We start from the raw sequence: 26,104 nt of genomic DNA on the forward strand, positions 1-26,104 counted from the left end.
GTATAGCTTTTGAATTAAAATAATAAATTTCAATATATACCCTATAGCTTTATTCTCACTGAAGATTTCACCAGTTTTATTCTTGGCACGACTTATTTCTAATTTGTAAACAGGTATAAAATCTCTTGAAAACAATTTTGACCTGAGATGCTAAATTGTGAATTGTTGTTTTGTCACAGGGGAAGCTCATCATAACTCTTTTGTGCTGGAATAAACTGGAGGAGTTCCATCTAGGGGCATAACGCCTTTAGCTACTCCCTTTTTTGCTTCTTTCCTGTTTTAGCAAACTTGTGGTAACAAAAGAAAAGCATTTTGTGGTGACAAATACAACAGTTGCCACACAGGCCAGCAGAAACCCAATCACATCCAGAGAGTGGTACTGGAACCAGGTGAGGTTGTGGGTGGCTGGCCTCAGGTGCTTGGCTCCTTTGGGGCGCATGACAAACTCAATCCAGAAGACTGCTCGGTCCAGGGGCTTTATAGGCTGATTGCGTTGAATGGTGGATAACCACATAGCCTTCTCTTTGTAGCTAAAGGAAAAGCAAAGAAACATCAATTTATAAAATGACCTAGCTTGTGGGGCAATTGTTGTATTTGATATCACCAAATGTAGTGAAACAAATATACTCATGCAGGATTGTTAATGACTTCCTTCAATGCATTGAGCAGATCTCTTGATGACATTGTTTCCAAGTCCCCTCTGACAGCTGCTCCCTTGGCCTTCACTCAGGCAATGTTATCAGGTTGATCAGCAAACAAAGGAAGGCCCACCATAGGGATCCCATGGTAGATGGCCTCATAAATGCCATTGGTACCACCATGAGTTATAAAGGCTTTGGTTTTTGGATGACCTAAGATTGAGTGAATTTCAATAAAATTATTAATTTTAAGTCTTAGAAATAAACTGAGAAAAGTGCATTATAAGGTACCACCATGAGTTATAAAGGCTTTGGTTTTTGGGTGACCTAGAATTGAGTGGATTTCAGTAAAATTATTAATTAAAAGTCTTAAAAATAAAATGAGAAATGAGCATTATAAAGCAACTGAAATAAGCAGTGTCTTTTAGATAACATATGAAACTGTATTTAAATTGCTTCAGAACTCAGAATAAGAAATCCCTAAGTCTGCTGGAGAGGTAAGTGAAGACTTCATAAGGAGCGATGTCACTTGAACTTCACAAATGAATCCAAGATTGGTAGGTGAAAAATCTGAAAGGGAATTCTGGGTAAAAGAAAACATTTTTGCAACAAAAACAGGGAGGGCATGTCAGAAATATAATCTCTAAAACAATAATGAAGCCATTTAGTCTGATAGGAAGTGTGTCAAGGCAACAAGGAGGGTAAGTGGGAGTGGTGGTCGAACCAGAAGGAAAAGCTACAATTTATTATGAAATGTGTGACCACTTGATATAAAAGATATGGATGTTTTTTGATAGAAAATGGAGAGTCACAGGTAATAAAAAGAAGAACTCTTATTTCCAAGTATCATTAAAAATATCCCTAAGGAGTGCTCAAAATTCTCCAAGGCAGGCTTCAGCAATACGTGAACCATGAAATTCCAGATGTTAAAACTGGTTTTAGAAAAGGCAGAAACCAGAGATCAAATTGCCAACATCCGCTGGATCATCGAAAAAGCAAGAGAGTTCCAGAAAAACATCTATTTCTGCTTTCTTGACTATGCCAAAGCCTTTGACTGTGTGGATCACAATAAACTGTAGAAAATTCTGAAAGAGATGGGAATACCAGACCACCTGACCTGCCTCTTGAGAAACCTGTATGCAGATCAGGAAGCAACATTAGAACTGGAGGAACAACAGACTGGTTCCAAATAGGAAGAGGAGTACATCAAGGCTGTATATTGTCACCCTGCTTATTTAACTTATATGTAGAGTACATCATGAGAAACGCTAGGCTAGATGAAGCACAAGCTGGAATCAAGATTGCTGGGAGAAATATCAATAACCTCAGATATGCAGATGACACCACCCTTATGGCAGAAAGTGAAGAAGAACTAAAGAGCCTGTTGATGAAAGTGAAAGTGGAGAGTGACAAAGTTGGCTTAAAGCTCAACATGCAGAAAGATAAGATCATTGCATCCGGTCCCATCAGTTCATGGCAAATAGATGGGGAAACAGTGGCAGATTTTATTTTTGGGGCTCCAAAATCACTGCAGATGGTGACTGCAGCCATGAAATTAAAAGATGCTTACTCCTTGGAAGGAAAGCCTAGACAGCATATTAAAAAGCAGAGACATTACTTTGTCAACAAAGGTCCATCTAGTCAATACTATGGTTTTTCCAGTAGTCACGTATGGATGTGAGAGTTGGACTATAAGAAAGCTGAGCATAGAAGAATTGATTCTTTTGAACTGTGGTTTTGGAGAAGACGCTTTAGTGTCCTTTGGACAGTGAGGGGATCCAACCAGTCCATCCTAAAGATCAGTCCTGAGTGTTCATTGGAAGAACTGATGCTGAAGCTGAAACTCCAATACTTTGGCCACCTGATGTGATGAGCTGCTTCATTGGAAAAGACCCTGATGCTGGGAAAGATTGTGGGCAGGAGGAGAAGGGGAAGACAGAGGATGAGATGGTTTGATGGCATCACCAACTCAATGGACATGAGTTCGGGTAAATTCCAGGAGTTGGTGATGGACAGGGAGGCCTGGCGTGCTGCGGTTCATGGGGTGGCAGAGTCAGACACAACTGAACGACTGAACTGAACTGAACTGAAGGAGTGGAAAAGATAGGTGTAAGGGGAGAATTCATACACAGAACAGTGCACAGAGTTACTTAAAATTTCACAGTGAAAAGTAATTATACCCAAAGTAAACATATTTTGCTTCTGGATGTAAAGGATGTGACCATGTATAACACAATGCCTTTAAATTTTCTCATTTTTTTTTTCCTCTGTGGCTAAAAATAGCAATGAAGGAGTAAAGTTGTCTTACTTAAACTCAAAGGAGTTTTTGAATAATAAATGTTGGATGTTTGTTTCTTATTGAAGTAGAATCACTCTGCTCAGGTGTTACTCATGTTTTCAATATTTTTCTGCCAAGTCTTACCAAGAAGGTCATTCTGGGATATCCACTTATACAGACGAGTATTGGGCCCTAGGGTATCTGGTTTCTTGCCATCATATCTCCATAGAACCTGTTAAGGTAAAGAAATGCCTTATTCCATGAGTTAAACTTCAAAGTCATAGTGTTAAAATTTTAAGCAAATAAAATTTAAATGCCTCTGTATAACAGATAAGTAAATCAGAGCATGAGGCCTTAATTGATAATAACTACTAATATACTACTGAATAACAATACCCACATTTGATGTACTCATTTTCAGGTTCAATCTGAGATGGAATGCTATCATGACATGTCACATATGATGACATAGACAAATAGGTTTTCAATGACAAATTCAAATATTTAAGAAATTTTTGCATTTTGATCTTATTTCTAGGGCAGAAAGACTATGGCAAATTTTTAATAAATCACATATTTTTGTTTTAGTTTGCATTCTAAATCTCATTTTAAGTTTATTCACCAATTTCTTTTTAACTGTTATAAGTGTTTACTTATATCCACATGTTAATATAACTTATTTTATTAGAATTTTGCAATTTTACTGCAGAGAAGAAAATGTATGCAATCAGCAACTTAAGAGAAATACTCTGCTTATTTATAGTTTATTAATAATAAGTTAATTAGGGCTGTCTAGGAAATATAATTTCATTTAGATTACAAATTGTTAAATACTACTTCCAAAAACAATGAACTGGAGTTTTTTTTTTTACATAAATCCAGATTATTGGAGAAGGAAATGGCAACCCACTCCAGTATTCTTGCCTGAAGAATCCCATGGACAGAGGAGCCTGGAGGATACAATCCATGAGATCAAAAGAGTCAGACACGACAGCAACTAAACCGCCACCACCAGATTATTAACAGTATTATCATACTAGGCTTGGAAATGTTTTACCTTTAGAAAAAAAGAGTCAGTTGGTAATTTGTAAGGGACAACAAGGCTGTTGAAAAAGTTTCATAATTGTGACACTAACGTTATTCAACTGACCCTGAATGCTTCAACAATGAAGCAGAAAGCACCGACAGTATTGATTAACTCGGTCTCTGGGTATAGTAGCAAAGTAAGGACCAGTTTTGTAATTCCAAGCAATTCTTATAAGCTAGATTATAATTTACTAGTGTTTAACTTCTATTTGCTCTGTGAATGTAAAGTAACTTTAGATTTTCAGCAAAAAATTAGCCTAGGCAATAAGAGAAGCCAACCTTTCTCTGAATAGCAACCTGGAAAGCACATTGATTAGGTCTGTTCCAAAACTTAGGGAATGTAAAAGGGACCAGGAATTCCTGGCAAGTACAAACTGCAAGAAGCACTCCAGACTTTTATAAATATTGCTAAACATTATTGAGAGGCCACATATACCATGAAAATTAAACTCCTGAGAACATCTGTATGTTTATTTTGTCTTCAGGAGTCCTTTGGGAAAACGGGCAAACGACAAGACAGAATTTGGTGATTTCTTTTCTTGTCCACACTACCATTACAATACCAAAATTCACACCCTATCTCTTACATATTTTCTTTGTGATTACAGTGTTAATCCAAATTTAAGGTCAGGAAGACATTCTATGTACTGTTCTACCATCTACCATATATATTTTGTTTTTTTAATATAAATCTGAGATAATTTGGAGATATCTTAATAGTTTGTCCTTCTTGCATAATATATTTGTAATCAGTTTTTTTACAGAATTTAATAGTTTCCTTAAGTACTCATCCACTATTAAGTTACTTTACGTACTTTTTGTGGAATCTGGGCAAGAGCTGATGCAATTACATTGACTTTTTCTTCTGTTATGTTACTGATTATTGACCCCAAAGTAAACACCACAATACCATTTTCTCCAGAGCTCTGAACAAACTCTTCCATTTCCTGTGAAAAAGAATTTACTCATCACAAATGAGCAACAACAGCATAGCAAACAGTATTGAAAAGTCTGCCAGGAAAAAAAAAAAAAAAAAACTAAAGAGACAAAATCAGACAGTCTAGAAATTATTAGAGTAGTCACTGTTTTTTTTTTTTTTAATATCATGGTAAAATTATTACAACATAAAATTTTACCATCTTAATCATTCCTATGAATATGGTTCAGTAAAGTTAACTATATTCACATTGTGAACCAACCTCCAGAACTTTTTCATCTGGCAAAAATGGACATCTGTACCCATTAAGAAACTCCATTTTCATCTTTCCTCAGTCCCTGGGAACCATTATTCTACTCTATGTTTCAACAGATTAGATTAGATCCTTTTTTCAAGTTGGATTGTACAGTCTATCTTTTCACCTCTGGCTTAATTCACTTAGCATAAGATTCATTCATGTTGTGACATGTGTCAGAATTTTCCTTTAAAGATTAAGTAATACTCCATCTTTTTGTATCTACAACATTTTGTTTATTCTGTTTATGGATGCTTCAGTTTCTTCAGCCTCTTGGCTCTTATAAATACTGCTTTCATGAATATGGTGTGAAAATATCTCATTGCGATCCTCATTTCAATTCTTTTGTATATATAACCAGAAGAGGAATTGCCACATCATATGTATCGGTGCTAGGCTTCAACAGTATGTGAACTGAGAACTCCCAGGTGTACAGGCTGGGTTAGAAAAGGCAGAGGAACCACAGATCAAATTGCCAACATCTGTTGGATCATAGGAAAAGCAAAGGAATTCCAGTAAAACATCTGCTTTACTGATCATGCTAAATCCTTTGACTGTGTGGATGACAACATACTGTGGAAAATTCTTAAAGAGATGGGAATACTGCCTTACCTGCATCCTGAGAAACCTGTATGCAGGAAAAGAAGCAACAGTTAGAACTGGGCATGGAACAACGAACTGGTTCAAAATTGGGAAAAGACTAACTCAAGACTGTATCTAGTCACTCGGCTTATTTAAGTAATAGGCAGAGTATATCATGCGAAAGGCCAGGCTGGATGAAACATAAGCTGGAATCGATTGTTGGGAGAAATATCAACAAACTTAGATATGCAGATGATACCACCCTAATGGCAGAAAGTGAAGAGGAGCTAAAGAGCCTCTTGAGAGTGAAAGAGGAGAGTGAAATTGCTGGCTTAAATACAACATGGCAAATAGATGGGGAAACAATGGAAACAGTGAGAGACTTTATTTTGGGGGGCTCCAAAATCACTGTGAATAGTGACTGTAGCTATGAAATTAAAAGATGCTTGGAAGGAAAGCTGTGACCAACTTAGACAGTGTATTCAAAAGCCAAGACATCATTTTGCTGACAAAGTCCATACACTAAAAATATGGTTTTTCCAGTAGTCATGTATTGATGAAACAGTTGGACTATGAAGTTGAGTGAGTACCAAAGAAATGATTGTTTTGAACTGTGGTGCTGGAGAAGACTCTTGAGAGTCCCTGGGACTGCAAGGAGATCAAACTGGTCAATCCTAAAGGATATCAGTCCTGAATATTCATTAGAAGGACTAATGCTTTGGCCAATACTTTGGCCAACTGATGTGAAGAGTTGATTCATTGGAAATGACCCTGATTCTGGGAAAGATTGAGGGTAGGGGGGAAAAGGAATGACAGAGCATGAGCTGGTTGGATAACATCATTGACTCAATGGACATGAGTTTGAGCAAACTCCAGGAGATAGTGAAGGACAGGGAAGCCTGGCATGCTGCTGCTCCATGGGGTGACAGAGTCAAACACAATTGAGCAACTCAACAGAAACAGTGTGTATTGGCAGGTTTTAAATTCAAAAGTGTGTATTATTCTTACCACATATATATAGTTAGTTTATAAAGTAATTTCCCTCCTGCCTTCTTGATTCTTGAACATGCTAACTTCACATCTTTGACTTTGGTCAGTTGTGTTTTTCAGTATTAAACACCAAAATTTTATTTTAGAAAATTTTGAGGAAACTCCATACTGTTTTTGAAAGTGAAAGTGTAGTTGCTCAGTCCTGTTTGACTCTTTGAGACCCCATGAACTGTAGCCTACCAGGCTCCTCTGTCCATAGAGTTCTCCAGGCAAGAATACTAGAGTGGTTTGCCATTTCCTTCTCCAGGGCATCTTCCCTACCCAGGGATCAAACCTGGTCTCCCTCAGTTTAGGCAGATTCTTTACCATCTGAGCCACCATGGAAGCCCCTACAGTTTTTAGTCATAGGTGTCTTTTTTAACAGATGACATCCCTGAGGTCCTTGGGAAGGAAATGGATGAGATGAGGTCAATTTCTTCTATTATGTGTTATGTGTATTTGTGCAAATGTGTGCAAACCAGTCCATTCTGAAGGAGATCAGCCCTGGGATTTCTTTGGAAGGAATGATGCTAAAGCTGAAACTCCAGTACTTTGGCCACCTCATGCGAAGAGTTGACTCATTGGAAAAGACTCTGATGCTGGGAGGGATTGGGGGCAGGAGGAGAAGGGGATGACAGAGGATGAGATGGCTGGATGGCATCACTGACTCGATGGACGTGAGTCTGAGTGAACTCCGGGAGTTGGTGATGGACAGGGAGGCCTGGCGTGCTGCGATTCATGGGGTCGCAAAGAGTCGGACACGACTGAGCAACTGATCTGTGCAAATGTGTTTGTGTATAAGTAGGAAATGAGATAGAGCCAATAAACAGTGGTGACAAGGAGATACTGTGAAACAATATTATACTGAGACTCTTCATCAATTATGTTATTAATTACTAACAGATTTTTGGAAATCTACACTGCAGGGTTTAAATCACCTCTAATTCTTTATTGCTATAGATCTAATAAGTCATTTATTTATTTCAGACATTCTGGAGAATTATTTTAAATTTTAGTTTATTCATTATGATTTCATTTTCCTTACTATGAGCACTAAGAAAATTCCATGATTCAAATTTGTTTATGTCTGTCATTTTCTCATTTTCTTACATGAAACTTTGTCATAATTTTCCCAACTCTGCCTTGCTAAATTACTAATGACTGATATTGAAGAGTCTGGCTTGTAGTTTTAAAGTTCTATGAACCAGTCCTATGAATCTAATATATAACCCAGAGATATGTTTGAATAGCAAAGAGTCAGACACGATTTAGCAATTGAATAACAGCAATGCTTGAGCAGTCACATATTTGAGTTACCATATTACTGAGTTTGTTTATATATGACATCCTTTGTCCTGAACTAATATTGTATAATTGATGTCGGAGTAGGATGTGCTATGTGAGGGACCCTAACATCATCACTTCAGTCCCCCCAGGATCACAGTGGGAGAGGTACCCCATGGCCTTCTTCAGTAGAGGTCTGGTCACATTTCGAGTCCACTTCAGACTAAATAAAGCTCCTCAGAAGTTCACTTCAGTCACTCAGTCATGTCCGACTGGTCCTAATAAATCTGTATTTTCCTGTAACTGTTTCTGAATTATTTTGTCTTATGATTCTTAACTCCATTTCATTTTTAAAAATTGTTACTATTCTACTATTAACAGATGAATTCCACATTTCTCAACATACTCCATTACAAAAAATGTAGATGAAAATTTTCCTGAATAGCTGATCCAATCCATGTACTCACCTTTTCTTATTTCTTCCTTCTGTTTTAAATTCACTATTCTTTTCTCTCGTGAGATAATGACTGAATTCCTCTATCACAGAATGTATACTTTCTGATCCTAATTATTGGTATCATTTTTTTTCAAAACTATTTTTTTTTTTCAAAACTATTTTTAACAGAAAAAAGAAATGAAAAAAATGTTCAGACTTTAATATTGCAGACTACATATTGTGTAGCACATTTTTTCAGAATATAATTTCACCCTAATGATATCAGTCACAGTGATAAGACCACTAAACTTTCTTATGACTCACATAGTGCATCCAGGTAATGTATGCATTCTAGTGATCAGTTCAGTTCAGTTCAGTTCAGTCGCTCAGTCGTGTCTGACTCTTCGCGACCCCATGAATCGCAGCACGCCAGGCCTCCCTGTCCATCACCAACTCCCTGTAGCAGGATTTAGATTTATTTGTCTTTAATATTTTGTCTCAATGACTTGCTACCCAATGGTGCTTCATCTATACTGTGAAAGATGCATCTGTTTGTTATTATTATAATATATTCACTTTTCACAAATTAATTACTGATATGTATTAGCTATTCTAATTTCCTGGTAATTTTTATGAAAATAATACAGACATGGCAAAAAATATGCAAAAGCACAGAAAATTAAAATAGGAAATAGATTTACTAAATTCTCTATCCAGGAAATCGTTAGTTTCAAATTCACATATTTTTAGAAAAAGTTGATATATATCTTATACAGAAAATTATATAATAATTTTAGAAGATTATATAGAAGATTTATTATAATATAGATTATACAATTTATACATTATGCATTAATAGAATGAAATATAAAATAACTTGGTCATTTCAACAGATGCACATGAACACAAAAAAAGCATTTGAAAAGATACAACATTCTTTCATGATAGAAACCCTCATTTTTTAGGTATAAAGGGAACATACCTCAATGCAATAAAGACTTTGTGTGTGTGTGTATATATATATATATATATATATATATGCACACAAACCCAAAGCTAATGTTATCCTCAACAATGAAAACTTGAAAGCTTTTTCTCTATGATCAGGAACAAGAAAAGGATGCCACTCTCACACTGATTCAACATAGTACTAGAAGTCCTAGTTACAGTAACTAGGCAAAACAAAGAGTAAAATGCTTCTTAATCAGAAAAGAGGGCTTCTCAGTGGTAAAGAATCTGCCTGCCAATGCAGTAGATGCAGGAAACACGGATTCAGTCCCTGAGTAGGGAAGATTCCCTGGAAGTGGAAATGGCAACCCACACCAGTACTCTTGCCTAGAAAATTCCATGAACAGAGAAGGCTGGTTGGCTAACAGTCCATAGGGTTGCAAAGGCAGACAAAACTGGGTATCGAAGCACACATGCATGCAAACAGAGAGGAAGAAGTAAAATTGTCATTTTTTGCAGATGGCATAGATTTTTGCACAGAAAAGATAGATTTAACCACAAAATTGATCTAATCAGTAAATTCAGTAAAGTTGCAGGATGTAAAATCAGCATAGAGAAATCAGTTACATTTGTATGTACTATTAATGGAAAAGCTACCCCATTTACAATAGGACCAAAAACAAGAAAATAACTAGAAATATAACCAGTAAAGTATAAGATCTTTGCAGTGATAACTCCAAGATTTTGTTGAAAGAAATAGAAGAAAACATAAGTAAATGGAAAGACATCCTATGTTCATGGATCAGGATATTTATATTGTTAAAATATCCATGCTACCCAAAGCCAAAGGCATCACACCTCCAAATGTCAAATTATAGTACAAAATTGAAGTTGCTCAGTCCTGTCTGACTCTTTGTGACCCCGTAGCCTGCCAGGTTCTTGCATCCATGGGATTTTCCAGGCAAGAATACTGGAGTGGCTTGCCATTTCCTTCTCCAGGGAATCTTTCCAACCCAGGGATTGAACCCAGGTCTCCAGCACTGAAGGCAGATTCTTCACCAGCTGAACCACACGGGAAGCCCATCTACTTTGCTAAAGTACAAGGTGATAGCATTTAAAGCAATATGGTACTGGCCTATAAATGCACACATACCAATGAAGCATAATACAGGGTCTAGAAAAAAATCCCTGCATATATAGCCAACCAAAATTCAACAAAAGAGCCAAGAATACCCAACAGGGAAAGAATAATCACTTCTTTTACTTTTGAAAAACTTGAATAAACATAGGCAAAAAAATGAAATGAGACCCCTATCTTACACCCTCAAAATATTACCTCAGATTTATCAAAGACTTAAGCATAACACCAGATACCATAATACTTTTAAAGAAAATGTAGAGATGATCTTCCTTAACAGTAGTCTTGAAAGTGATTGTTTTTGAATATGACATAAAAAAAATCAACAAGTGGGACTGCATCAAACTTAAAACCTTCTGCACAACAAAAGAAACAATCAACAAAATGAAAACACAAACTACAGAATGGGAGAAAAATTTCACAATTACACACTGAGTGAGGAACTAAGGTCCAAAATATATATAGCACTCACAAAATACAATAGCAACAAGAAATTCAATTAAAGAATAGGCAGATAAACAAAAGAGACATTTTTCAAAGAAGACATCCAAATGGTCACCAGTTATCAATATCAATATCAATAATTATCAGGGAAATGCAATTCAAAATTAGAAAATCCACCACCAAGAAAAGTGTTGGTGAGAATGTGAATAAAAGTGAATGTTTTTACACTGGCAATCGGAATGTAAATTGGTTCCATCTTTATCAAAAACAAAATGAAATTTCCTCAAAAAATTAAAAATAAATCTACTGTATGAGCCAGCAGTTCTACTTCTGTGTATATAACCAAAGGAAATAAAAATAAGGTAGATGAAATACATGCACTCCCATGTTTAGTGCAACAATATTCACAATAATCAAGGGAACAACTTAAGTGCCCATCAATGGATGAATCCATAAAAATGATGTGATAAATATACACACAAACACACGCATGAATACACACACTCAGAATGTAATGTTATTCACCAGTGAGAAAGAAGGAAATCCTGCCATTTTTGACAACCTGGATAAACATAGAGGACATTATGTTAAAATTTGTGCTTTCATTCTAATCTTTTTTCTACTTCTATCATTGAATATGCATTATATATATATATATAATTGTAATTCCAGCTTATATTGTTTTATCCTAGAAGAAAATTGTGCTCTTATTATATTTATTATTTTCCAACTAAACCTCATAGCTGACAGTGTAATTAAGCATTCTTTAATGAAATCATTGTAGTGGTATGATGTGAGCATTTATAAATTATTTAACCATTGCTTTATTTCTATTATTTCCAGTATTGAGATTTTTGAATTATTGCCCGACATATTGTGTTAAGACATCTTGATTATTTTTTTCTGTATAGTTTCATAGAAGTATATTATGAAGCAAAATCTATAAGCATTTTTATGACTCAATGCATTTTGTCAAATATCCTAATTTTTTAAAAAGGGCAGAAATTTTCTTAGAATCCAATAATTACTGGAAAAGTTAATGGTGTGAATAAGCAGTTTCCTTATGCAATGAAGTCTTCACAGTCATTGAGTTGGAATTAAATCTTGTTTCTTTAGCTTGAAAATAATAGCAAATATTGCTAATTTATCATGATCATACTACTATTAATGTTTCCCTTCATTCTTCTTCCTCTTCTCCTAACCTCCCCTCCTACTAAAATTATCACTTTCCTGAAATGAAAAAATTGAAATTTCAAAAATAGGGTTAGATAGCACAGAACTTTCACTATCTATGTCAGCTTTTGGACTCTGGGAAGATTACTATAGGTAATCCAAGCAATTTGCAATCAAAACAGATATTACACACTGCTATACCTAAAATGGATAACCAGCAAGGACCTAAATGATAACATAGCAAACTCTGTTCAATGTTATGTGGGATCCTAGATGGGAGGGGAGTTTGTGGAAAAATGGAGACATGTATGTGCATGGCTGAGTCCCTTTGCTGTCCACCTGAAGCTATCACAACATTGTTAATCAGCTACATTCCAATAAAATTGGAATCAGTTTAAAAAACAGAGAGAATAAAACAGATATTGAATTTTACCCTTGAAAAAGATATCAGTTTCATTTTGCCATCAATAAAGAGTAGACAAAATGATCTATTAAGGGATCACAAGACTTCCTTGGTGACCCAGTGGTTAAGAATCCTCCTGGCAATGCAGGGAATGTGTGTTTGATCCCTGGTTTGGAAAGATCTCACATGCCTCAGGGCATCCCCCGGGGCAACTAAACATGAGCACCACACCACTGAGCCTGCAAGTCTAGAGCCTGCATGCCACCTCAGTGAGAAGCCCATGCTCTGCAACTAGAGAAAGCCAGCACAGCAATGAAGACCTAGGACAGACAAAAATTAATTAATTTTTAAAAAGAGACCACAAACAGTTGGCTAAAGATTACTTTCTATTTATGTCTTAAGTCAACTTAAAACGGACTAGATTTTTTGCTTTCTTTCATAAGGAATATTACTTTATACATAGAATTCCTTATATTTTGAAACTACAGATGGTTTTAGATTCAATTGGTAGAAATTGTGGACTCTCTTTTTTTTAAATCTGTACAGTCTTTATGGTTCTTATATATGCAGGGTAGATTTTCTCTGTGCTCATTCTGTTAAGCATCTATGATGTTGAGACCTGCATTCCTTAAGGGAATGTTTACTGAGGTTTTCTATAGGGTTCTGGAGAAAACTCTTGAAAGTCCCTTGGACTGCAAGGAGATCAAGCCAGTCAATCCTGAAGGCAATCAACCCTGACTATTCTTTGGAAGGACTGATGCTGAAGCTGAAACTCCAATACTTTGGTCACCTGATGTGAAGAGCCAACACATTAGAAAAGACCCTGATGCTGGGAAAGATTGAATGCAGGAGGAGAAGGGGACGACAGAGGATGACATGGTTGGATGGCATCACCTACTCAATGGCGTGAGTTTGAGGAAACTCCAGGAGATGGTAAAAGACAGGTAAGCTTGGTGTGCTGCAGTTTGTGGGGTAGCAAAGAGTCAGACATGACTGAACAATTGAACAAGAGGATCAGTGTAGGCAGAAAACATCTGTTCTCTTATAATAGATAGAGTTATCTCTTTTATGCTATAAGATGTAAACCGCTGGGATTTCAAATGAAGAATGGTTTAAATGCTGATGTGAAAGCGAGTAAGGTTTGGATTTGGCTGCAAATTACTAAGGCAACATTTATATTGTTGAAGAAGATTTTTCATTTTATCTAGAGCACCGGTAAGAAGCCTCAATCCTTACAAAATTTTTTTTTACATTTCATCTTGCTCATCTGATTGCCAAAAACTTAAATTTCTTTTTTTAAAATATATTTTTATTTTATTTTACTTTATTTTAAATTTAAATTTATTTATTTTAATTAGAGGTTTATTACTTTACAATATTGTATTGGTTTTGACATACATCAACATGAATCTGCCACGGGTGTACACGTGTTCCCAATCCTGAATCCCCCTCCCACATCCCTCCCCATACCATCCTTCTGGGTCATCCCAGTGCACCAGCCCCAAGCATCCTGTATCCTTCATCAAACCTGGACTCACGATTCATTTCTTATATGATATTATACATGTTTCAACGCCATTCTCCCAAATCATCCCCCGCCTCCCTCTCCCACTGAGTCCAAAAGACTGTTCTATACATCTGTGTCTCTTTTGCTGTCTTGCATACAGGGTTATTGTTACCATCTTTCTAAATTCCATATATATGTGTTAGTATACTGTATTGGTGTTTTTCTTTCTGGTTTACTTCACTCTGTATAATCGGCTCCAGTTTCATCCAACTCATCAGAACTGATTCAAATGTATTCTTTTTAATGGCTGAGTAATACTCCATTGTGTATATGTACCACAGCTTTCTTATCCATTCATCTGCTGATGGACATCTAGTTTGCTTCCATGACCTGGCTATTATAAACAGTGCTGAGATGAACATTGGGGTACATGTGTCTCTTTCAATTATGGTTTCCTTGGTGTGTATGCCCAGCAGTGGGATTGCTGTGTTATACGGCAGTTCTATTTCCAGTTTTTTAAGATAATACAGAGAACTCCACAAGCTGTCAGAATACAGAAAGGCCACCCCAAACTCAGAGATATAAACAAGATGAAGAGACAGAGGAATACCCAGCAGGTAAAGGAACAGGATAAATGCCCACCAAACAAAAGAGGAAGAGACAGGGAATCTACCTGATAAAGAATTCTGAATAATGATAGTGAAAGTGATCCAAAATCTTGAAATCAAAATGGAATGACAGATAAATAGCCTGGAGACAAGGACTGAGAAAATGCAAGAAAGGTTTAACAAGGACCTAGAAGAAATAAAAAAGAGTGAATATATAATGAATAATGCAATAAATGAGATAAAAAACACTCTGGAGGCAACAAATAGAAGAATAATGGAGGCAGAAGATATGATTAGTGAAGTAGAAGATAAATGGTAGAAATAAATGAATCAGAGAGGAAAAAAGAAAAACAAATTAAAAGAAATGAGGACAATCTCAGAGACCTCCAGGACAGTATTAAACGCTCCAACATTTGAATCATAGGAGTCCCAGAAGAAGAAGACAAAAAGAAAGACCATGAGAAAATACTTGAGGAGATAATAGTTGAAAACTTCCCTAAAATGGGGAAGGGAATAATTACCCAAGTCCAAGAAACCCAGAGAGTCCCAAACAGGATAAACCCAAGGCGAAACACCCCAAGACACATATTAATCAAGTTAACAATGATGAAACACAAAGAACAAATATTAAAAGCAGCAAGGAAAAACAACAAATAACACACAAAGGGATTCCCATAAGGGATAACAGCTGATCTTTCAATAGAAACTCTTCAGGACAGAAGGGAATGGCAAGACACACTTAAAGTGATGAAAGAAAATAACCTACAGCCCAGATTACTGTACCCAGCAAGGATCTCATTCAAATATGAAGGAGAAATCAAAAGCTTTACAGACAAGCAAAAGCTGAGAGAATTCAGCACCACCAAACCAGCTCTCCAACAAATGCTAAAGGATATTCTCTATACAGGAGACACAAAAACGGTGCAAACTTAAATTTCTTAATACTAAAAAAAGTTTAAATGTCAATTAAGCTTTATTTAAGTAAATTTTGTTGAATTTATTAAATTATTTTTATTACCTTTTTAGTTAAGTTAACTTTTAAAATTTGCTTTTAAAAGATTCCATGGGATGTCTATTCCCTGACAGTTTGCTGGATAATATAATCTTGATGATTAGGAAAATAATTTCAATTTCAATTAAAAATTAGATCTATGTGGCTGACACACATTGGGTTATTGACAGTATGTGATAGTAACAAATTAAAGAAAATAATATTTCTTCTGGATCACTGAGTATGAGCCAGTGACATTTTGGATAATTCACATGTATTAACACATTTTTCCCTCAAGTACAATATGAGGTTGGTGCTATTATTATAAAATAGTGTGGTTATATCTCTATGGACATTTTTGTCTGGTTTTCCATCACTGCCTATATCTTGCAACAACCTGCTAAATGATGTCCCTTTCCACTCTTGCCACTTTACAATCCAACAAGGTAACTATATACTGTGATTTTATTTTTAATGTGACCATCTCTCCCTTTTCTTTACCCTTTTAATTTTCTCGTTTATGTCCTACTAGATGTGCCAAACTCCTTATAATTATATGTCTGCAACTTAAATCTCCAGCATTTTCTGCCTCTTTACTCAGCCTCTTCCTGTTTAGACTGAACTTGGACTTCTTGGCAACTGTCATGACTATGCTTTTCTTTTGTATCTTCCTCTACCTTCAGTTCAGTTTAGTTAGGTAGCATTCAGTTGCTCAGTCATGTTTATTTCTTTGAAACCCCATGGACTGTAGCACACCAGGCCTCCCTGTATATTACCAACTCCCAGAGTTTACTCAGACTCATGTCCATTGAGTTGATGATGCCATCCAACCATCTTATCCTCTGTCATCTCCTTCTCCTCCCACTTTCAATCTTTCCCAGCACCAGGGTCTTTTCAAATGAGTCAGTTCTTCGCATCAGGTGGACAAAATATTGGCATTTCAGCTTCAGCTTCAGTCCTTCCAATATACATTCAGGGCTGATTTCCTTTAGGATGGACCGGTTGGACCTCCTTTAGATCCAAGGGACTCTCAAGAGCCTGCTCCAACACCACAGTTCAAAAGCATGAATTATTTGGTGCTCAGCTTTCAATAGAGTCCAACTCTCACATCCATACATGGCGACTGGAAAAACCATAGCTTTGACTAGATGGATCTTTATAGGCAAAGAAATGTCTCTTGTTTTTAATATGCTACTTAGATTGGTCATAACTTTTCTTCCAAGGAGTAAGCGTCTTTTAATTTCATGGATGCAGTCACCATCTGCAGTGATTTTGGAGCCCAGAAAAATAAAGTCAGCCACTGTTTCCCCATCTATTTGCCATGAAGTGATGGGACCGGATGCCATGATCTTAGTTTTCTGAATGGTGAGCTTTAAGCCAACATTTTCACTCTCCTCTTTCACTTTTATCAAGAGGCTCTTTAATTCTTCTTCACTTTCTGCCATACGGGTGGTGTCATCTGCATATCTGAGGTTATTGATAGTTCTCCAGGCAATCTTGATTCCATGGAACCAGTCTGTCATTCCATGTCCAGTTCTAACCGTTCCATGTTCAGTTCTTGACCTGCATATAGATTTCTTAGGCGGCAGGTCAGGTGGTCTGGTATTCCCATATTTTTAAGAATTTTCCACACTTTATTGTGATTCACACAGTCAAAGGCTTTGTCCTAGTCAATAAAGCAGAAATAGATTCTTTTCTGGAACCCTCTTGCTTTTTTAATAATCCAACTGAAGATAGAAATTTGATCTCTGTTTCCTCTGCCTTTTCTAAATTCAGTTTGACATCTGGAAGTTCTTGGTTCACATACTGTTGAAGCCTGGCTTGGAGAATTTTGAGCATTATCTTACTAGCGTGTGAGATGAGTGTAATTGTGTGGTAGTTTGAACATTCTTTGGCATTGCCTTTCTTTGGGATTGGAATTAAAACTGACCTTTTCCAGTCCTGTGGCCACTGCTGAGTTTTCCAAATTTGCTGACATATTGAGGACAGCACTTTCACAGCATCATCTTTTAGGATTTGAAATAGCTCAACTGGAATTCCATCACCTCCACTAGCTTTGTTCGTAGTGATGCTTCCTAAGGCCCATTTGACTTCACATTCCAGGATATTTGGCTCTAGTTGAGTGATCATACCATCATGATTATCTGGGTCATGCAGATCTTTTTTGTATAGTTCTGTTGTCTATACTTGCCACCTCTTCTTAATATCTTCTGCTTCTGTTAGGTCTATACCATTTCTGTCCTTTATTGAGCCCATCTTTGCATGAAATGTTCCTTTGGTATCTCTAATTTTCTTGAAGAGATCTCTAGTCTTTCCCATTCTATTGTTTTCCTCTTTCTTTGCATTGATTGCTGAGGAAGGCTTTCTTATCTCTCCTTGCTATTCTTTGGAACTCTGCATTCAAGTGGATATATCTTTACTTTTCTCCTTTGCTTTTCACTTCTCTTCTTTTCACAGCTATTTGTAAGGCCTCCTCAGACAGTCATTTTGCTTTTTTTCAATTCTTTTTCTTGGGGATGGTCTTGATCCCTGTCTCCTGTACAATGTTGAACCTCCAATCATAGTTTTTTAGTCACTCTGTCTATCAGATCTAATCCCTTGAATCTATTTCTTGCTTCCACTTTATAATCGTAAGGGATTAAATTTAGGTCATACCTGGCTTAGTGGTTTTCCCTACTTTCTTCAATTTAAGTCTGAATTTGGCAATAAGGAGTTCATGATCTGAGCCATAGTCAGCTCCTGGTCTTGTTTTTGCTGACTATATAGAGCTTCTTCATCTTTGGCTACAAAGAATATATTCAGTCTGATTTTGGTGTTGACCATCTGGTGATGTCCATGTGTAGAGTCTTCTCTTGTGTTGTTGGAAGAGTGTGTTTGCTATGACCAATGAGTTCTCTTTGCCCTGCTTCATTCTGTACTCCAAGGCCAAATCTGCCTGTTGCTACAGGTGTTTCTTGACTTCCTACTTTTGCATTCCAGTCCCGTATAATGAAAAGGACATCTTTTGTGGTTGTTAATTCTAAAAGGTTTTGTAGGTCTTCATAGAACCATTCAACTTCAGCTTCTTCAGCATTACTGGTTGGGGTATAGATTTGAATTACCGTGATATTGAATGGTTTGCCTTGGAAACGAACAGAGATCATTCTTTTGTTTATGAGGTTGCATCTTAATATTGCGTTTCAGACTCTTTTGTTGACCAATATAGCCAATCCATTTCTTTTAAGGGATTCTTGCCCAAGTAGTGGATATAATGGTAACATCAGTTAAATTCACCCATTCCAAACCATTTAACTTCACTGATTCCTAAAATGTCAATATTCCTTACCTTCAATTATTCCTGAGCATCCTTTAGATTTCACCATAATTATCAATGCCTCCAAGGTATTTTATATGATTCCTGCTGGATGTTTCTTTGGCATTTTCATCTTTCCTTATAGTAACACATTTTATTACTTGATTTCATTCTGTCTTTCTAGATAGAGTGTCTGGTGGCAGAAACTGTGTCCACACCTTTCCTCTGCATGTTAGCACTTATTTCCGGACTATGCTTGTCCCTTTGTAATTATTTTTTAATGAATATTTTATCTCTATTATTTTGAATTATCAAGGCCTTAATTTAACTGACATATTTTCACAGTCTCTCAGGTATCCCACTTTATTTTGCAATGATAATGAAACTCAGGTATTGTGTTGGTATGGAAATATATCAGTTTCTAACTGGAAGGTCACTTTATCCAGCTTCCCTTATATGATTTACTATGATCAAAATTCTAGGATTTTTAAGATTATTCTTACTGAAAGTAAAAAGTTAACAAAGCACAACAAAGAGGAGTAGGTGACCTTAGGTAGGGGTTTGGCAGGTTTGCAGTGGAGGCCTCTAACAAATTCAAAATTTGGCAGCACTGGGCGAGGAAATTCAAAATCCCAATAGGTTCGAATCAGCCACATATCAGCTTTTCCAATTGTCTCTAAAAATGTAGTGGGTCTACCTTAAAGGAAAAGCAAAAACAAAAGTAACAACAAATACTAGATCAAATGAGAATATTGCAATATGAATATATTAGATAATATGGGGAAAGAAATTTGAAATAATGTAGAAAAAGTTGTTTGAAAGTGTATGTTCTTTGATAAAACAAATATATATCTATATATATATATGTGTGTGTATGTGTGTGTGTATACATATAATATGATATGATATAATGAAATATGATCAGGAAACTTTTATGCATATAATGAATAATATATGGAAACTGAGCTACACAAGTAGAAACAATTTCTAAATGCTACCTAGATACTCACACTACAAATGTGTTTGTAATACCTTAATCTACTTGTCTTCATTTATCAAGATATTTTATGAGGTTTCCAGTGACGTTTTTAAGTTGAAAGATGAAGTTTCATGAGTTACGTATATAATTGTTTGGAGATATCCTAAGTGCTTCAATTTGTGGTTTACGATTTCCTGGAGTGTCCTGTACTAGTAAGGGGCCACAAGGTTCTACGTTACCCTATGATTTAAGTGTTTCCATAATATTTATGGGATTGATGGATCATTTTATATTTTCATTCCCTCATTTCCTTGTAAGAGACAGATCCTGTGGCTTTATGTTTATGTGGTCACCTTCGAAGGCACTTGGAAAATTAGGACTTCATGCTACCAACCAAAAAGATGACTTACCTAGTACTTCACTGTAAAGCTCATTCCATGTCTTCTCATCAAATGTTTGGAACCAGAAGTTAAAATAAAGTACATATATCATATTTTTGACCCTTTCCATGAATGTCATGTGATCACTTAATGCTGAAAATATAACAGGCACATAGGATGGTGGGAATGAAAGTTTTCCACTATATTTTTCAAACAAATAGCCAGGCAAAAAACGGAGACTGTACACTAAAGGTATTCTAAGTATCTCAGTCAGCAGCTCACCACAGGGTCCAGCGGCATCTGCAAGAAGGACATCAAACCTTGATTCCTGTAGTTTTGTCATAAGTTTCTTTTTTGAAACAACTTCTTTACACATTTTCATAAGCATTCCAGAAAATTCCCAAAGTAAACTTTTCAATTCTCTCAATGATGAAACATTTTTCCAAAACGAATTTTTTTGCCATATAAGTCCATTTCTCAATCAAATTCTTGACAGCATTCTCAAAATCATCTTTAGTTAAAGATACATGGAAAATCTCAAACTTAAAAGCAGATGGTTTGTTGGCATCAGTAATAGTGGAAGCTGAAGATATTAGAACAGTCACCTCATGACCCCTCATGACTAGTTCATCCAGAACTGCCTTCATATTCATCCAATGCCTAAATTCCACTGGCCACACCAGCACCTTTCCACAAGTCCCAGAGCTAAAATAGCAAGTCAGCAGTAGTAGCAGCAGAAGTGAGAGCGATTTCATAGACATCTTGCTCATATGCAGTATTTAAAAATTACTCTATCATTTTGGTATTGCTCATGCTTTTATCCAAGGATAAATCAATCAGGAAGTTAAAAGTTAACTCCTACACTTCAAATAACTAAAATTTATGAGTAGTCAGCAGCTGTGGAAATCAATTGAAAGGTCAAAGTGTAGAACATTTCATGATAATAAAGTGTTTAATATTGTTTTGTCAGTATTATCACTGATATAAAAGTCAATGATTTTGCACATGCAAGTCAACTATGTTATTAACATGTAAGAGAGAAATGTATAGACTACTGTAATAACAATAGCATGTGAGTGGATCTTATGTTTGAAGTCTCCTTGACACTGAAGTAGATAAGATGACATCCATAAGTTGGAAGGTTAGGAGTTCCAAACACCTGTACCCCCCACAAAAACAATAAATGAACAAGTAGAAACCAATTTAAATTACACTGGATAAGTTCTGCACTACAACAAAAATGGAGCAGAAACCTTTGCAGAATGCAAAAACAGGATGGCCATGTAGCAAAGCATGGGAAAGCTTTTTAACTAGATCACCATCTCTTCTAGTTCAGAGTAGCTTGACACCAGCAAGGATTCTGTCAATGGAATTTCATCCCATGGGGAAAAGGAAAACAGAATTCCAGCAAGTCTCACCATCATAGACATTTGCAGTCTTTGCTACTGAGGACTTACAGTCTTTACCAGCACTGATTCCAGCTGACAGAGCTGTCCAGAGTCTTTACTACTGTGTCTTCCTATTTTGACAAGTCGCTGTGGGGAATACCTGACCTTCGGGACCTATCACCTCCATACCCACCCTACCTTCCTTGATTGTGACCACAGTGCCCTACATGTATGGGATGAGAGCTGCTGCTGCCTGCTTTGCCCCCAGCTTCTACCTTAGTGCTTGGTCTTGCCATAACAAAGTCATGCTGCTACTGCTGAACCTGACTCTATATTCCTAGTTACAAAGCTACAACTGGGAGTTGTAGCTTTGACTGGTTATTACTTAGGCTGAGCTGCTGCTGTTCTACAACTTATTCCTGGGTCCTAAATCTCAGCATCACTTTAGCACTGTTTGGGCCACAGTGCTCCTACACTTTACCTCACTCTGTGTGCCAAGTCAGTGCTTTGACCCACCACAACTGGGAACACACCACTGCTGCTCTACAGTCCACTTCATGGGTCCTGACATGTGGCTTTAATAGGCCATCACTGGGACCATGATACTACTCTGTGACTTCTCCTGAGGCCAGAGTTGGAATTTTGACTCATCATTCCACGGCTGTACTGCTATATGTCACTGCACTCCTGGTCCTAAGCTACTGCAGAATTCTGTCATATCAGGGCTTGCACCACCGCTGCATTCTCCCTACTCCCAGTGTTGCTGAAGCAAACAACAAACATAGACCCCAGTTCCATGGGAGAATTATATATGCTTGTACCCTTGAGACTGTTACTGCTGCCCCAGCCAATACAGTTGTACCTCAGGGACAAAGTGATACAGTTGTTCCACATCAGCCTGACCTAAGGTCTTTGGCTCCACTGCCTTTCTGAGTGCCAATTTGTATCTTCTCAGCTACAGTTAACTTCCATGGGCCAAAGAGGAGAACAGTAGGACCTCAGAAGCCTTTATTGCCAAGCACTTCAATGGCCCTAGCCAACACTACCACTACCTGTGGGAACTCTCTAGCTTTGGTCACAGAAGACCCATGCAGTCTGCACAGATGTTGATCTATGCTGATGGAGATGCAGAGAAATTATGCAGTCATGCACTCCCGAGAACAAAGATATTACATCCCACTCACCTAGCACCCTCACAGCCAACTTGAGGTGAAAATCTTTCCCCAAAAAAAGTTGAGTTCAGAAAGGCTGGAGAAGGTGACAATTACCTCTAATACAAAGACATCATCAAAAGCAATGAGAAAAGTGGAAAAACAAAGAAAATTAACATCACCAAAGTGACAAACAATTTGCTAGTAATAGACCTCAAAGAAATGGAGATCTATGAGTTACCAGAAAATAATTCAAAGCAATTATTTTAAGGAAGATATGTGACATTTTATAGGACATAGACAATTCAATAAAATCAGGAAAAACAAAGCATGAGCAAATAAAAAGTTTAAAAATGAGAAAGGACTTATAAAACCAACTAAACATAAATTATAGAGCTGAAGAATACAATGAATTAAAGAATAGAATTGCTATCTCTAACTTTAACCCTTAAATTATTACAATGAATTAAAGTCTAATGAAGAGCTTCAACAGTAGAGTCACCAAGAATTAACAGAAGGAAGAATACTCAAATTTGGTGACAGATCTCTTGATATTATCCAGAGATGGGGAAAAAAAGTAAGTATAATGAAAAAGAAGTAAACCTGCATGAACTGTGGGACACTATCAAGGAAGGAGTATTCATATTATAGGAATACCAGAAGGAGAAGAGGGAGAAAGCAGGAAGAAAATTAATTTAAATAGTTAATGGATGAAATTTCCCAAATCCATGGAAAGCTGTGGGCATCTAAGTACATGAAGTCCAAATATCCCCAAACAGATTCAATCCAAGGAACTCTTCATTTAAGAGCATTATAACCAGGCACTCAGAATTGAGAAATATAGAATTTAGGAAGCATCAAGGAAAAAAAAAAAGCTAATCATATGCAAGGGAAGACTGATTAAATCATCAGTAGATTTCTCTGTAGGACCTTTTAGGCCAGAAGAAAGTGTATGTTGTACTCAAAGAGAATACCATCAACCAAGAATCCCTTGTTCACCAATTCGCCCTTCAGAAATGAAAGATAAATAATTCTCCTGACAAACAAAAACTGAAGGAATTCATTGACATTGGACCTGCCTTAGAAGAAATGCTTTATGAGGTTCTTCAAGCTGAAACAAAAAGACGTTAATTAGTACCATGAAAACATATGACAACATAAAACTTAAGGGTAAAGATAAAAATATAATGCAACACAGAATGCTCTAATACTGCAATAATAAATAAATAAATAAACTCTACCATATAGATTAAAAACAGAAATATATTTAAAAATCTGTATCTATAATATTTTATTAATGAATAAAAGGTACAACAATATTTTAAGTGAGACATTAATAACATAAAATGTGGAGGGTGCCAGTAAATATTTAGAATTTTTATATGGAATAGATTATTTTTAAATTAGAATGTTTTACTGTAAGACATTTTATGAGAGCTTTTTGGTAATAATAAAGCAGAAACATAATAACTATACAAGTGATAAAACAATAAAAGCACACTTCTCCCAAAACATCAACTTACAAAGTAAAACAGCAAGAGAGAAAGAAGTAATTACAAAAGAATCTGAAATCAATACACAAAATGATGACACCTGTTAATAATTATTTTAATATAAGTTCAGTTCAGTCAGTTCAGTCACTCAGTCATGTCCGACTCTTTTCGACTCCGTGAATTGCAGCACGCCAGGCCTCCCTGTCCATCACCAACTCCGGAAATTCACTCAAATTCATGTCCATCGAATCAGTGATGCCATCCAATCATCTCATCCTCTATCGTCCCCTTCTCCTCATACTGCCAGTCCCTCCCAGCATCAGATTCTTTTCCAATGAGTCAACTCTTCGCATGAGGTGGTCAAAGATTGGAGTTTCAGCTTTAACATCAGTCCTTCCAAAGAACACACAGGACTTATCTCCTTAAGAATGGACTGATTGGATCTCCTTGCAGTCCAAGGGACTCTCAAGAGTCTTCTCCAACACAACAGTTCAAAAGCATCAATTCTTAGCACTCAGCTTTCTTCATAATCTAACTCTCACATCCAAACATGACCACTGGAAAAACCATAGCCTTGACTAGATGGACCTTTGTTGGCAAAGTAAAGTCTCTGCTTTTGAATATGCTATCTAGGTTGGTCATAACTTTCCTTCCAAGAAGTAAGCATCTTAATTTCATGGCTGCTATCATCATTTGCAGTGATTTTGGAGCCCCCAAAAATAAAGTCTGACACTGTTTCCACTGTTTCCCCATATATTTCCCATGAAGTGATGGGACCAGATGCCATGATCTTAGTTTTCTGAATGTTGAGCTTTAAGCCAACTTTGTCACTTTCCTCTTTTACTTTCATCAAGAGGATTTTCAGTTCCTCTTCACTTTCTGCCATAAGGATTGTGTCATCTGCATATCTGAGGTTATTGATATTTCTCCTGGCAATCTTGATTCCCGCTTGTGCTTCTTCCAGCCCAGCATTTCTCATGATGACTCTGCATAGAAGTTAAATAAGCAGGGTGACAGTATACATCCTTGATGTACTCCATTTCCTATTTGGAACCAGTCTGTTTTTCCATGTCCAGTACTTACTGTTGCTTCCTGACCTGCATATAGGTTTCTCAAGAGGCAGGTCAGGTGGTCTGGTATTTCCATCTCTTTCAGAATTTTCCACAGTTTACTGTGATCCACACCATCACAGGCTTTGGCATAGTCAATAAAGCAGAAATAGATGTTTTTCTGTAACTCTCTTGATTTTTCCATGACCCAGCAGATGTTGGCAATTTGATCTGTTTCCTCTGCCTTTTCAAAAAATCAGCTTGAGCATCTGGAAGTTAATGGTTCACATATTGCTGAAGCCTGGCTTGGAGAATTTTGAACATTACTAGCACGTGAGATGAGTGCAATTGTGTGGTAGTTTGAGCATTCTTTGGCATTGCCTTTCTTTGGGATTGGAATTAAAACTGACCTTTTCCAGTTCTGTGGCCACTGCTGAGTTTTCCAAATTTGCTGGCATATTGAGTGCAGCACTTTCACAGCATCATCTTTCAGAATTTGAAATAGCTCAACTGCACTTCCATCACCTCCACTAACTTTGTTTGTAGTGATGCTTTCTAAGGTCCACTTGACTTCACATTCCAGGATGTCTGGCTC

At 36.6% G+C, this 26,104-nt stretch overlaps 1 pseudogene; it reads right to left on the reverse strand.

Moving 5' to 3' along the window:
- Positions 1-44: 44 nt before the first annotated feature.
- Positions 45-21,198, reverse strand: LOC133249625 (UDP-glucuronosyltransferase 2B4-like; annotated as a pseudogene).
- Between the last annotated feature and the right edge of the window lie 4,906 nt (positions 21,199-26,104).

The sequence above is a fragment of the Bos javanicus genome, chromosome 6, assembly GCF_032452875.1.
Source record: "Bos javanicus breed banteng chromosome 6, ARS-OSU_banteng_1.0, whole genome shotgun sequence".
In the NCBI taxonomy this organism is placed as follows: Eukaryota; Metazoa; Chordata; class Mammalia; order Artiodactyla; family Bovidae; genus Bos; species Bos javanicus.